This window comes from Biomphalaria glabrata, chromosome 12 (genome assembly GCF_947242115.1).
Source record: "Biomphalaria glabrata chromosome 12, xgBioGlab47.1, whole genome shotgun sequence".
Taxonomy (NCBI): domain Eukaryota; kingdom Metazoa; phylum Mollusca; class Gastropoda; family Planorbidae; genus Biomphalaria; species Biomphalaria glabrata.
This window is the reverse complement of record NC_074722.1, coordinates 30,555,686-30,572,290: the sequence shown is the minus strand read 5'-3', so window position 1 is coordinate 30,572,290 and position 16,605 is coordinate 30,555,686.

Here is a 16,605-nt window from a genome sequence, read left to right as displayed (position 1 = left end):
TTTTTCACAAAGATTGGTCTATAACGATTGGTTTCGCTCACAGGCGAATTCTGGTGCCTACAGTATAGGAATATGAGGCAAATTCCTCATGGTTAGCGCTGCTCTAGGCCACTTATAGTGAGTGGAAACCAGGAACGAGGCGCGGTGTGCTCTGTACGCGGTACGGTCGCCTTACTCGGTCCATGGCCGTTACTGCTTGGTGAAGAGCTCCCGGTCCAAGCCTGTTCGTTGAATAAAAGCCTTTCCAACGATCCACGGGATAATGGCGCCTCGGCGCCGATTCTCTACTGGACTTTTATCGAGGGTGCCTACTAGAGATGGGAATCGAACCCAACTTTTAAAGTTCGGGTTCGGTTCGGTTCGGTCAGATTTAAGTTCGAGTTCGGTTCGGTTCGATGACGAGTATAGTTCGGGTTCGGTTCGGTTCGGTCAGGTCTAAAGTTCGGGTTCGGCTCGGTTCGATGCTATGAAATTATGTAATAGCAAAATTAAGTTATAAGGTTTAATGCAATTTATTAGTTAAAACTTTTTTATTTGAATTTTTACATGAAACAAATACTTTGCAATATATAATAGGCCTATGGGCAATACTTTTTCCAAAATAATGTTGCCTAAATACATTTAAAGCATTGTAAAAATTTCTTAATGGAGATAGAAATGCAGATGCGGCAGGTTTTCGCTCAAGTCGGCAAGTGGTTTAATTCAGGGCGTGACTCGGCGCTAAGCGAATTTTTTAAAAAGGCTAATATCGATGTGCTTTCTTTCAGAAAACACTATTCATCATAATAAAAAAAAGTCGAGGGCCATATTAAATCTAATAATTAAGAGGCAGACCTGGCCAATAGAATTATGCAAGGGACATTCTAGGTAGGCCTACATATTGCGCACGTACTTCTATAATGGGCGTGATCTTTTTAAAGAAATATTCTTCGTGTAAAGACGTCTCTATCGAGGATTTTTTTTCACACATATGTCGTCACTATTATAAATTGCAATATACGGAAGAAATTCGACTATTCTGAGACAAAAAAAATGCAGAAGAATCACACTAGCGGAGATGTTTTCAAATGTTTTCTTCAAAATGCAGTCTTCAGTTGACAAGGTCTTATTAGAAGATAAAATGACATCTCCACTTAATATATTTTAATTTTTAAACATGTAATTATACTAATATTCAGATAAGTTACACTAAAAATAAAACTTTTTTTTTTTCGTTGCCCCCTCTCTTTGTTAGTTGGTCGTTGGTTTGTCGCATACAAACAGCTAGTACAATTGAACCAATATAGGCGTTTTATATTTTTACCGGTAAGGATAGTATAGGTGGACTTCTTATGGTCCGACAGTTATGCTGGGCAGGGCACGTATTCCGTATGGGAGACGAACGTATGCCAAAGGCAGTCTTTTTGTTTTGGTGAGCTAAAAGCACCTGGTTGCATGCGGCCTTAGAACGAGTCAGTTGGAGTTCCCTCCCGAAGGCCGCGTGATACACATTTGAGACCAAAAGAAAATCCGCTGCCGAGGACAAACGCAGACGCGAAAAGAAAAACTAAATCGACCGCCTGCGAACAGTGGTTATGCTTGCCCTGGATGTGGCAAAATATGTAGGTCACAGCTGGGCAAGCGCAGCCATGGGAAAAACTGCATTCCTCACTATATAATCTTCGGACTCGAAGACAAGCCTTATAATAATATATAAACTTAATAAACTTTAAAATAAAGTTTTTATGTGAACAACTCAATATAGCCTAACTGACTGTTATTACAACATTCACATATTTAATTTGAGATAGAGATGTAATATTAATGAAATATACTGATATTTAAACAAAATCTAGGTCACCACAAAACGTCTTTACTCTTTCATGTCTCAAGATTGTTTGCCGTTTCACATTTGCATTACGCTAATTTCAACATCTTTAATGCATAAACACCAATCAATCGCTTCACCTCTTCTTACCGCCACCAGAAAACACACACACACACTCTATGACACCCCTTTTTGTCAAGAAGTTGCGTCTCCCCATCCCCCAATTCAAGGTACTAACCATCCCCACCCACGGGAGAGGACCCAAAGTTTGAGAAACTCTGCATTAAAAATACTGATGATCAATAATGCAAAACAGAATAATAGTAAAAATATTCAGGGGCGTAGATAGGAATTTTTCATCATTTGGGGGCCCGGGAGGAGCTGGACCTCTTTGGGGGCCCCTGCATTTTGCGTAATATTGAATATTTATTGTAAAAAAACACTAATTTGTGGCCCCCCTCAAGTGGGGGCTCGGGGGGATTTTACATTTCTCCCCCTCCTCCCCACCCTTTCTACGCCACTGATAATATTCCAATATGGAATACTTCACAATTTTGTAAAAATAAATCACTTAATAGAAGATAATTAAAATTTATTTTAAACTAGAACACAAATGAACTTATTGTAGATATCTACATTCTCTAATCGTCAAAAAATATTCTACTCTCAACTAACAGCCATCTCAAATAAAAGTAACAATATTTTAATGTCAACTTTCTACTTACTAGGTACTAGAATCTAGATCTAGATCTAATTAGAGGGCGCCTATTCGACTCAAAACTCAATATTGCAAACAGCCCGCGAAAATTCAAGGTTAGGGGGAGAGTCGGCACGTACGGAAAAACCCATGGGAATCAAAGAGCGACGCTTTTTTTTTTTCAAAATACCACCACCCCCTCCCAAGTTTTCAAAGTATAATGGAATCATTAGAATTTAAATAAAATATTTAAGTAGTTATTTTTTTTAAACACAAAATATAAAAAAGGGATGCAAAAATTGCAAAATTAGTTCGGTTAAGAAAAGGAGGGTTCGTTCGGTTCGGTTCGTACCAAGCAGTTTCAACGTTCGGGTTCGGTTCGGTTCGGTCATAAGTGAGGTTCGAGTTCGGTTCGTTCGGTTCGGGTTCGGTTCGTTTCCCATCTCTAGTGCCTACCTTCTTCTTCTATCTCGATCTCATTATCATGTTGGGGCGTTCAGATGACTAGATCAATGTATGAGATGAACTGCGCAGTGATTTCTAAATCATGGAGCTCTCCATATAGTTTTCTTTCTCAAAGGGGGGAGGGAGAGGTTGAGGCCAGTGTCTTGTCCAGGCCTCTTGGTAAAGAGAACAGTTTTGAAGGACATGGACGGCATTCCCTGGTGACACTCTACATGGGCAGATTTCACTAGTTCCAAATTTAGAGCTTCCGGTACATATGTTGTCTCATTCTGTTGTGTCCGGTCCTGAGTCGAAAGATTAAATGTTGATCTTCTCGCGGTAGATTATAATCGGCGTTAATAGGCGTCGTCTTTCTACCAATTTCGGGTCTTCTTAGAAAGTGTGAAGGTTTGAAAAAATAAAGCTCAAATTTCTAGGAGACGCGACTTTGTACGTTTTTGTGTCTGGCTTGAGTTTTCTAGGAATGTACTTGACACAACACTTCAACAGGTGAAATCAAATAACTCCAAAATGTGTTAAGGTTTTCTAATACACTTGCATTCATTCAGGTATAGTAACTCTGAATTTAGTCTAAGGTTACACACATAGTTTGTGTGGAAATACAAACTCTATCATGCAGGTAATAAGTCAGACTTCAATATTTTCAGCAAGAATATCAGAAGTCATGAACAACTTTGAACAATCACAAGCGTATCTGCGACCATACAAGAAAGATCAGACATATACATGTCGAAAGCGTTATATTATTTTATTGTTAGGCCGACTGACGAACCACAGGATACGGAGATATATTAATGTTTTTTTTATTACATTGTTAATATTCAAATCTATTCAATGCACTCAATGTTCTGATGATAAAATTTAGTGTAAGACTGGCCAGACTGATTTTGACGAATGCTCAACTAATTGATTATTTTGTAAAGGGTCAATCTCTCATTCAAGGCCTAAAGGAAGAGGCTTTTTCTTTTGATGAAGTGTTGAACAACCCTTCGGCTGCGTTAAAGGTACGAGCTGCTATAGAAACTAAACACTGCTTATTAAATGTTATTTTGGAACCAGGGAGGTCTGCCCATATGGAGTGTCACCAGAGAATGCCGACCATGTCCTCCAAAACTGTTCTCTTTACCAAGAGGCCCGTATAAGACATTGGCCCCAAAACACCCCTAATAGAAAGAAAACTATATGGAGAGCTCCCTGATTTGGAAACCACTGCGCAGTTCATCTCATGTATTGGTCTACTCATCTGAACACTCCAACATAAAAATGAGAACGAAGAAGAAGAAGAAAAAAAGAAGAAATGTTATTGTAAGATATATTTGACTTACGTACAGACTGAATGCATTGTCTCTCTTTTAAAACAAAAGGAAACATTGTCTATCAAATGTTAGTAGCTTGTAGAGCAGAAAACTTTTAATTTAGAAGTAAAAATACTTTTAGAAGATCGATTTAGAAAACAACAAAATCGTTTGGATAAATGTTTTAAAATATACAGAGCAATTACCTCCTTGCTTAATATACCCCTCTTTGCTCCCTCCTCTGTTTGTTTTTTTTTAATATTAATAGAGAATAGTTGTAAAAATGGTGTATTTTCTTTGAGAAAAAAATGCATCTCTATTTCCTTTAAATAAAAAATTAAACGGTTCGCATTGAGATAACAAAAATGTAGCTAGATTATTAGGTGGACAATAGTAAGTATATCATCTATACAACACTTAAAGTTAGCATTCAGAAATATTTGTGGCATTGTGTTTTGTGTTAAAGAAAGGGAAGTAATTCTAGCCTGTTTGCGAAAATAGTTTTTAATTTTGTTTATGATAGTAAATGTCTTTGACCGAATGGACGATTGTTTTCCTGTCACTGGGGCTATTGTCGTGTCCTCTTCTGTTCTCTCCCCTTTTTTATTTCTCTTGGCTTCTCATTCTTTCTCTCTCTCTCTCTCTCTCTCTCTCTCTCTCTCTCTCTCTTGTTTTTTCGTTCAACCAACAACAAGAAAATAATGGCTAACGTCCACAGTTTTAATGGAGGCCTTTAGAAGTTCGCCAGACAATAATAAAATAAGTATCACGTTTAGAGTGTGGACTAAATATATGCTTAGTATCTCTAGCGCCACGAATCAATACGCTGGTCAAAGTATCTGGACGCTAAGAAAATGGCTATTGTTAAGTGAGATATCACCGATGAAACTATTGGCCAGGTTCTGTCTCTCTAGAGAGCCGCCATTTTGTGTCCAGTAAATGGGGAGTTAATTGAGTAACGAAAGGCTAAGAGTCTAATGTGTGAGAATGTTGGTCAATAGGTCTACCGTCCAGGCATAGTACTCGTCCACGACCTTTTAGGGCAGTCATTCTGGACAAAGATACAGCAAATTTGTTTTTCTCTTTAAATTTTACTGCAAATACTGATTATATCAGCAAAAAAGGGCAGCAAAGATTACGATTACTAAGAAAACTGTCCTCCTTTAATGTTAGCGAAAAGGCCTTGGCTATGTTTTATCACGTTCATATCTGCAATATTTTAAGTTTCAATATCACTGCCTGGTATGGCAATCTGACCATTAAAAATAAGAATAAACTTTATAGAATCCTAAATGCTGCTGGTAAAATCATTGGCAAAAAACAAACCCCATTTGGGCAGTTGTTTGAGACAAACATCTATAAAAAAGCTAACAAGATCCTCGAAATAAAGAATCACCCTTTGTGTCAGGATTTTGTGATTTTACCATCACAGAAAAGATACAAGACACCGATAGCAAAGACAAACAGACACAAACACTCTTTTGTTCCCATAGCAATCAAATCATTAAATAAGAACAATCTGGTAAAAACTTTGTCACATGTAAATTATGAGTGAGTCTGGTGTGAATGAACACTTTGGTTTCTTATAGTTATAATGTTTTTTTGTTTGGTGTAATGCACAAATTGTAAGACAAATTTCCATACGGACAATAAAGATTATTATGTTAGAAATGAACGAGTAGTCATTCTCTGGCGCTGCCAGGGTCGAGTTCGCTATTATTATTATTATTATTATTATTATTAAAGCTGCATTTATTTTAACGTGTTTTTTGTTCGTTTTTCTGAAATACAAATATAAAATCAATATAATAATGTTTTAATCTGTAATCATAACTTATATGATAAACAAAAAAAATGTACCTCTAAGGCTCTACGACAGCGGTTCTCAACCTTTTAAGCTCGTCGACCCCTTTTTACAATCTCCCACTCTGCCGCGACCTCCCACACACGCACACGCAGATACAACAATAGAAGAATAGACAATAACAATCCATAGTTTCGATGGTCTTAGGCCAATCGTAAGTCGACCCCCTAAAGGGGTCGCGATCCATAGGTTGAGAACCCCTGCTTTGTTTGTATTCCTTTGATTACATTTTCCGACTCCTTCTTGTTTTTTTCTACTTATAAATTATCTACTCCTGGGAGAGAAAAAAAAAAAACGTTTTGACACCCAATGGGTCTTACCAGAGAATTACAAACCCACAGGAGGACAAATAAAGAGAGAGGGTCTTCTAAAAGGAGGACATTTATGGACCATAAGACTAAGCGAACGTTAAATACTTACAAACTCGTGAAAAATGTTAGTAGGCTGTAAAATTAGTTATTATGTCTATCATAGGTTTCTCAAACAATGTGACTTATTGGAACTGTTTATAAATCCAACAAAACAATATAGACTATTATGAGTGAATGTTTATGCTCTATTATTTATATCTTCATATGATTCATCTACATGCACCTTTCGCATATATCATTCAGGACAAAGATACAGCTAGCATTTTAAAGGGTTTTTTTTGGTATATGATTGTACCACATAAAAAAAAAAAACAGTGAGTCTCAGCTAGATATACTCTTTAATCTTTGTCTTTCTTTTAGTTTAATATATTTTACATACGAAATTGAAAAGAGTCAAATAGTTTAACCAATTAGAAACATCAAGATACAGCAATTAAAAACAAAAGTTATTTCCCCTGGCCATGCAGACATCTAATAAAGCTGAAAATAAAATTAATTGAAACTCTCCAACCGTCAAGATGTATTTGTGCAACGTAAAATTATTTTATATCAGACGTGATTTAAAAAAAAAAAAAATAATTCGAGTGCATTTGGGTGGCTGTAATTTGCTGAATAGGAAATTTTAAGTTGTACCGGATATTTTTGACTTTGCCAACTCCAGGTTTTTAATAGATGCAAAAAAACTGTCTTAACTAGTTTTAAAGATTATTTAGTAGATGAACAGAGAGAGAGAGAGAGAGAGAGAGAGAGTCAGAGAGTGCAGAGAGACGTCAGAGTTCAGGTAGAGAAATCCATAGAAATGACCATAAAAACTCTTAGCATGATATTTTGGGTTAGGGTTAAAGGTAAAAGGTTAGATCCATCATTGACACGTACCCGTTTGTCCCTGGTACTGCTGAAGCCACCTCCAACCGACAAGAGTTCAGACAGCAAGAGTGCAGCTAGTACCCACTCCAAGACTTAAAAAACAACAATTGCAACAACAAAATACTGTTTTATTTTCCGACTGGTGAAAGTTCGAATGTTAAATATTTCATTTAATTTTATGTTGAATTTCAAGACAGACAAAAAAAAAAGAATTAAATAAACACACACACAAATTGCAATAGCGCATGAACAGCCACAACAACAGTGAAAACATTCCAAACAAGACGACAGGACGTGAGCAACGCATTTAAAAGATGGTTGCGTCATCGTGTGGTACGCGTTCCGAACTGTCGTCTTGTCCCACGTCGTCCTGCAGGACGTTTTTTTGTGCTAAAATGTTTGTAATCTTCAACTCACAAAGAACGTCCGAAACTTGTTAAACAAAACAAACAAAACAGGACAAGAACAAAACAAACAGGGCATGAACAGCACATTCAAATGGACAATAGGACATAAACAAAACATTCGAAAAGGCAAAAGGGCATGCATAAAACATTCGACAGGACAACAGGGCATGCATAGCACAATCTGAAGGACATTCAGCAGAACATATACAACATGTTAGGGCAAGAGGACATGCACAACACATTCAGCAGGACATAGACAACACATTTATCAGGACAAATGGAGCATGCACAGCACACTCGACGAGGGGGCAAGAGGACAACTCATTCAGTAGGACATAAACAACGCATTCAGTAGGACATACACAACTCATTCATCAGAGAGCTCCACAAAGCATGCAATAACAAAAAAATGTTACAATTTATCTTGATCTTGTTATGTTTGGGGGGGGGGGGTGTTTCTGCCCATTAAACACGCGGATACACGGACGCTAAACAACAAAAGATGACAGAGCTGCATGTATTGTCCTGGACTGTCAGCCTAATGTATCAACATGGTGCTAGGTCCGCATGTTAGTAACATACAGACGGACAAACAGTCATACTGTAGTCAGTAAGGCAGCATGGGAGATTGGGGGAGGGGGGGGGGAGGAAAGGCGAAGAGCATCATTGTCCAGATGTCGTGATTTCAAGTTGTCAGTATTGGTGGTGCTAGCGATTTTAAGTTTAGGTTTTCTGAATTTGTTTTTTGTTTTCGCTCTCGAGTTTTCTTCCTTCATCCCTAGGACGAAGCTAAACCTCTGTGGATAAAGAGTATAAGACATACAAATACATGCAAAAAGTTTGTTGATAAGCAGACAGGGTTTGTACAACATATACTAGGAATAAACAGGCACATTAAATACAGGGAGGAATTTTAGGGTTGGCAAAGCAAATAATTGCGCAAGTAATGTTAATGAGTTGATATAAATTGTGTTTTTTTAAATAGGAAAAACCGGGAGTAAAGATAAGGCAACAGATAAATGTAAATAAAGTGAAAGATAAAGCAACAGATAAGTGTAAATAAAGTGAAAGATAAAGCAACCGATAAGTGTAAATAAAGTGAAAGATAAAGCAACAGATAAATGTAAATAAAGTGAAAGATAAAGCAACAGATAAATGTAAATAAAGTGAAAGATAAAGCAACAGATAAGTGTAAATAAAGTGAAAGATAAAGCAACAGATAAATGTAAATAAAGTGAAAGATAAAGCAACAGATAAGTGTAAATAAAGTGAAAGATAAAGCAACAGATAAGTGTAAATAAAGTGAAAGATAAAGCAACCGATAAGTGTAAATAAAGTGAAAGATAAAGCAACAGATAAATGTAAATAAAGTGAAAGATAAAGCAACAGATAAATGTAAATAAAGTGAAAGATAAAGCAACAGATAAATGTAAATAAAGTGAAAGATAAAGCAACAGATAAGTGTAAATAAAGTGAAAGATAAAGCAACAGATAAGTGTAAATAAAGTGAAAGATAAAGCAACAGATAAGTGTAAATAAAGTGAAAGATAAAGCAACCGATAAGTGTAAATAAAGTGAAAGATAAAGCAACCGATAAGTGTAAATAAAGTGAAAGATAAAGCAACAGATAAATGTAAATAAAGTGAAAGATAAAGCAACAGATAAATGTAAATAAAGTGAAAGATAAAGCAACAGATAAATGTAAATAAAGTGAAAGATAAAGCAACAGATAAATGTAAATAAAGTGAAAGATAAAGCAACCGATAAATGTAAATAAAGTGAAAGATAAAGCAACAGATAAGTGTAAATAAAGTGAAAGATAAAGCAACCGATAAGTGTAAATAAAGTGAAAGATAAAGCAACAGATAAATGTAAATAAAGTGAAAGATAAAGCAACAGATAAATGTAAATAAAGTGAAAGATAAAGCAACAGATAAATGTAAATAAAGTGAAAGATAAAGCAACAGATAAATGTAAATAAAGTGAAAGATAAAGCAACCGATAAATGTAAATAAAGTGAAAGATAAAGCAACAGATAAATGTAAATAAAGTGAAAGATAAAGCAACAGATAAATGTAAATAAAGTGAAAGATAAAGCAACAGATAAGTGTAAATAAAGTGAAAGATAAGGCAACAGATAAGTGTAAATAAAGTGAAAGATAAAGCAACAGATAAGTGTAAATAAAGTGAAAGATAAAGCAACAGATAAGTGTAAATAAAGTGAAAGATAAAGCAACAGATAAGTGTAAATAAAGTGAAAGATAAAGCAACAGATAAGTATAAATAAAGTGAAAGATAAGGCAACAGATAAATGTAAATAAAGGGAAAGATAATTTTCTGTAGAGCTAAAAAAAAAAGTTAGTAAAGCTTAACGTCACTATCCAAATCCTTTTTACAATGCCTCTATTCAAGTCACTCCTTCATTGAGGGTGGGCGGACGCTGATCTCAAAAATGGTTCTAACGATCTTCCTAGAAATTTAACAGTTGATGTATATCGCTGAGTAAAGATTTAGGGTACACACTGGGACAACTCTAGTTTGACCGTTATAATTTTTCAAACAAAAAACAAATAAATGGAAATTTGGCTAGAAAGTAAATCTATGTCTAGATCCAACATTGGTTTTGAAAGAACTATCGCGTTCTTGGTAGGACTATCGCGTTTGGGAATTTCCGAATGAAAGGCTTTATTGATTCAAGAGTTTAATAAATTAATGTTCAGGAAAAGTTTGCGCATTGTCTTTTAAGTCTATATCTAAACGCTCATCATTGGAATAATAAAAGGTGTACTATATCTATACATTCGCTTATCCAGGATTCTTTCTCGGGGAGAAGGGGGAAGGGGGAGGGGTAGAAAAGAGTTTTATATCTAACATTTATTTATTTTTAAGAGAAAAACAATCGTTCAATAAGTTGATTAAAAGAGTTCTACCTTTAAAAGAAAACTATTTTAATGTTGTTTGTTTTTTTTGTCAAGTGCACAATTTCCCATTTGGCTTGGCGCTAATCTTCAAACTGTCTTCGTAAAATGACAATTTTCTAAGTTAGACATCCTATAATTCCTATTATTACAAAGGTAAAAAAAATTACAATTTCCTATTTGATATTTTGTTCTTCTGGTATAGACCTAATGACAAACTGATACACTGAAACAGTTACAATTTGTAAAGAAACATTACTTTCATATGATACCACAACAACCTTCATACTGTGTCTCCACAACTTTCATATGATACCTCCACAATTTTCATATGATACCTCCACAATTTTCATATGATACCTCCACAATTTTCATATGATACCTTCACAATTTTCATATGATACCTCCACAACTTTCATATTATTCCTTGACAACTTTCATATGATACCTCGACAACTTTCATATGATACCTCCACAATTTTCATATGATACCTCCACAACTTTCATATGATACCTCGACAACATCTGTAAAACCCAGAGAGTTCTACTGTGTATTGACAACTTGAAGGCTAATAAAGTTTGAGATTCAATATAGAAAATACGAATGCGATAAAGTAAAAAAAAAATAGACATAAATCTTCTTCTACATACAAGTTTCACTTCAATTTTGAACAGGAGAAACAAATCCCCCCCCCCCAACCCAACCAAAAAAAACAAACGAACTCCTCATGTCAGTGTCAGCCCTCCCTCGGTTTCCCCCTCATCATGGATGAATACATTGACGTCACACGCTGTAACCTAATCAATACCCGATGATATAAGGTTGTGTTTGATGCATCATTTTGTTGCCTCTGTGGGCCACTCGCCCGCTGGCCCTTTCAAAGGTCACGAACAGGATCCCAGGCTATTAGGTTAGGGCTGAGTGACCCCACCCCGCTTCTCACCTCGCTAACATCTGACCTGCACAAACCTATTGCCACATCATCAAAAAAACACCTTGGGGCGGGACAACTTTTCCGATACCACCCGCCCTCAACTTTCATCAAAACTTATTCACATGATTGTATAAGATTCAATGAGATGACCTACTAAGTGACCTACGTTTTAAACAACTAAATGACCTACTTCACAGACAACTACTTCTCAGATAACTAAACGACCTACTTTTCGGATAACTGAACGACCTACTTCTTTGACAACTAAATGACTACTTTTTAGGTAACTAAATGACCTACTTTTCAGACAACTGAATGACCTACTTCTCATACAGTTAAATGACCTGCTTCTAAGACAACTGAATAACCTACTTCTCAGACAACTGAATGACCTACTTCTCAGACAGTTTAATGACCTGCTTCTCAGACAGTTAAATGACCTGCTTCTCAGACAACTGAATGATCTACTTCTCAGACAACTGAATGACCTACTTATCAGACAATTAAATGACCTGCTTCTCAGACAACTGAATGACCTACTTAGCGGACAGTTAAATGACCTGCTACACTGATAACTGACGGGCTACTTCTCTGTCTAACACTTTCACGACGTTCAGCCTGCCCCAACACCATCAAATGTTAGAATTGGAACGAGTTGTTCCTCATGTATAGGACACACCCTGCAAAAACCAGCTACCAATGTTGCAATGCAGGCACTTGATTGGAATCTGCAAGGAAACAGGAAAGTCGGCAGGCCCAAGCAAGAGGACTGGAAGCAGGGCCGGTCCTAGCAATTGCGGGGCCCTATGCGAAACTGATTTCGCGGGGCCTAATCTGGGTGGGAATAAGGATAGTAAGTGAAAAATAAGATTTTGTATTAGAAAATAAATTCGGCTTTGCATTTTATTCATTCTTTTCTAAGTACAAAATTGCGATCAAGTTAACTTTACTTTACGAATCTTGCTACCTATGGCATATTTTTATGCCAGTGACTATACAAGTAAATACGGTATTGGTTATGGGGAAAATTTGTCCGATCATTACATTTTATTACATGAAAGCTGACATTGCCTTTCTTTTAACGCGCGTAGGAATGACGTTTTCCATAATGAATGACACACACAAATGATAATTTTGTCTATTTTTCATGAGATTTTTATGCGTCGAGTTTTCATGAGATTTTAATTAGTGCAGCAAATTTTTCGTATATAATTTGTAAATTATAATTACACATAGAATTAGCGCGGGGCCTATGAAAGCGCGGGGCCCACTGCGACCGCATAGGTTGCAGTGGCCTAAGACCGGCCCTGATTGGAAGAGGTCAGTCATCAGTAAAGCTGAGGATACTGGAATGACATGGGAGCAGATTCGGTGGAGTGGGCAGGATTAAGTCAATCAGTCATTCATAATGTTTCTTCTCAGTGGACGAAAAGTTTAAACACGTCAGTGTTATACAAAATATTATTTTAAAAGTTCACTTTTCGTAACTATAAGATTTTGTTTCTAACAGCACATCAAAATGATCAAATAGAGCTGATCAGAGTGCTTAGGGTTAAACTGAATACTAGAGATATAATCATAATGTTTCACATAGCGAGCATGCGCTTTGAACTGTCGATCGAAGGTTCGTCCTGTGGGAGGTTTGGGCTTGGATGTGATCATCTTCAAATCTGAAGGAACATCTGAAACACGTAAAACAAAATCGGGGACAAAATTTCTATGAAAAATGAAAACCAGAATGTCTTGGAAATACCATTTTAATTTAGTTTTGTTTGTTTTCTGTTTGATCCGCGACTTAACATTCCTACAGCTACAAGGCTCACTGTTGCCGCCTGTGTGGCCTCTTGACTACACTGTCACTGACTCATGGTCGGAGTCTCTATCTTTTCCGGTTGTACCACGAACGTTTGCCTCTCAAACCAAATGAAATCTCGTCCGGTCGCTGAAAAGTAAAAAGAAAACTAAAGTTCCCCTTTCAGACCTTGCAATCTATGGGGCAGATAATGTTAGGTCATCTGTTTCTTTGGCCAACGGTTTAAGAGCAGGGTGCCATGTGGCTAGCACAACGATCACTCACCTTGACTCTCCCCAACTAAAGTCAGGTATCCATTAGAGTTGGGTGGACTCATGGGCGCCGAAATACCGAATCCCAGTATTCACCGAGATTCGAAACTATGACACCAGGTTCGGAATCCAAGCTGAGGGCTTTGCACTGGGGTTTTATGCCTCCTCATGTGGCTGGTGAGACCTATGTGAGCCCGGAATGTTCGGCCGCACACTGGTCAGGTTATTCCAGCTGGAGCTAGTGTCGTTTGCCTTGCTTTTCTTCTCTGGCGTTTTTCTTCTGCCAGCATTGTTCTTTTTTCCTCAGCAACCTGTGCGCCAGTTTTCCAGGGCACTCAGTACACTGAGGTTCTGTCAAACCTAGCATGTGAAGTCTGGAATTATAAATACCAGTAAAGGATTGGAGTTATTCTATTATCAAATTATTCTTCTAATCAGGTATTTCAATAAGGAACGTGCATAGAGAACCATGAAAGAGTTACAAATTGCAATCTGTATAGTTATTAACACAAGCTCTTATTATTAAACTCCACACACAGGCAATAAAATATTTAAAAAAAAAACACAAAGATAAATGCACATTACTTATTCCAGATGCTAGAACTGCTTTTTATGCGTGTTCTTTCTTTCCTAATGCAATTATAGCATGGAACAAGTTGCCTCAATCATCCTAGGAAACAAATGACTTAGATGAGCCTTAATTAATATTTAGGACTAGACTAGCACATGAACTAACATAGGGCGTAATCATAATTAGTAACTAATAAAATAAGATTATGACATAAATCTATCACAAATGCAAGTGTGCCAGTGAAGTGCGGGCCAAATTTTCCAATCCTTCGTAGCCACGCCAATGGTTACTATTGAACTGATATGACCTCCTCTATTTAATCACCGACCCACCTTTTCATTAAATAGCAATCAGTTAGACAGTCGCTCACTTAAAAAAAACAACAACAGAGGTCAGTAAAATAGGTAGCTTTATTAGACAATAGCATTTCATTGTCGGCTTTATTAGGGCGCCATTATACTTGTCTACTTGTAAACTAGCGCCCTTATACATCACATGCTAGAGATGAGGGCAGACATTCAAAACTGCTTCATTAGCATACGACCATTATTTTTCCAAACAACTAAATTCATATTACTAGACAGACACAATAAAACGAAGCAGCTTAAAAACAACACTATATCTAACCTTAGGGGAATACATAAAAAAATATGGCTAGACCGATTGGTGGCCAATTTTCAAAGGTAATTTTTTTTCCATTGTCGTAGAAATGTTTTTTTTTTGTGAGCTCAAATTACAGACTGTTAATTTGAAGTTGATTGTTTCTCTATTTCGATGTTGTTGTTTTTTTTACCAATAGCATTTCAAATTTTAAACAATGATCTTTCGGCACAAGTGCGCCTGTCCACATTTCATTATTACTTAACAGTGTCGATCTAGGTTTATTTGAGCATGGCAGACGCCAAGCTAGATAACTAGGTGAACTACAGTGTTATACGTGCCAGCGCTGCTTTTGGCAGACTTACAGAACAAGGATGGCAAGGGAGATGACTCTGCATGTCTACAAAACTGAAATTCTTCAGAGTTCTTGTCCTTATATTCCCGCCACATCAAAAAAGCTAAACTCCTTCCACCTACGCTAAGGAAGAATTTATCATGTGAATGGTTTGACCACACGTTGAAAAAATTCTTCGGTTGTCATAAATGAAAAGTATCCACGCCACGTCAAAATTTCGATGGGAGGGACATGTAGTCTGTAAGCCAGAAAATTGCCTTCCCAAACGGCTTCTCTATGTGGAGCTGTATGAAGGAAGGCGCCCACATGGGGGTCAACACAAGCGTTACAAATACAGCCTTAAGAGCTCCTTCAAGGAATGTGACATTGCTTTAACTACACTAGCTCTCGATCGTTGAGTGAAAACTTGAGTGTCGCAGTCTCAAGATACGAGGCAAGGAGAGTGGCTAGCATTAACACTTTATTTCCTAACCGACGATACAAACGTTGATTCCATCAGAATGTGGTAAATAATTACGGAGAGAAAGAGTTAAAGAACGTAAGAGCCAACAAAAGGCTGAGAGAAGAAGCAGGCCTATCTGCAGTAGACCCATCTTACACATGCCATGTGAATGGCCAGCTTTTCAAAGCGAGGGTTGGACTCTAAAGCCATCTTCAAGTTCACAGGAAATGAGAAATGTGCACATCTGACCACAAAGGAGGAACTATATATGTATCAGTTTTAGGGCTAGATGATAGGGCAGCTTTCTTTTTCTTTCTACTAACTAAGGCAGCTTCGTTTCTTTTGCTCTCGGTAGGATTTCTTTAGGCATTCTTCCATCTGGCATGCGGATGACATATAGATATATATGCTCCTTCTGCATAGGAAGACAAAGGATGCGCCAAGATCTGTCACTATATATATACATACATATATACATAGTCTTAGTTTTGAAATGTTGTTAATTTTTTTTTTGTTACTATCAAACTTTATAAATGAGCCCCAATAGAAGAAGGTCTCCAGAGAGAGTTATCAGATAAAAACGTAGAAATCTTTGAAAGAGTTGTTAACTCTGGTGGTCAGTAGGCAGATGGACCTGCCAAACTTTGTGGAAAGTGTTGAGATGTGGTTGGGGGAGATTGGAAGTTAACAGGTCAACGTTTTGGCTTCAGATACATTTTCATCAGATTTCATGTTCTTCTAATAACGTGATAGCTGACACTCCCCCTCCTTTTATGCTTCAATAGCTGTGAGAAAAGATTTTTCCAGATTCATATAGCACTGTGCTTAATCACCCCCCCCCCCCCGCAAAAAAAAAAATAAAAATGGAGAGACTGTGGATTGGTTGTAGAGTGTTTCTTTAGGTCAGTGACATGTCTATGTATTTCAAACGAACAAACATTTCAATG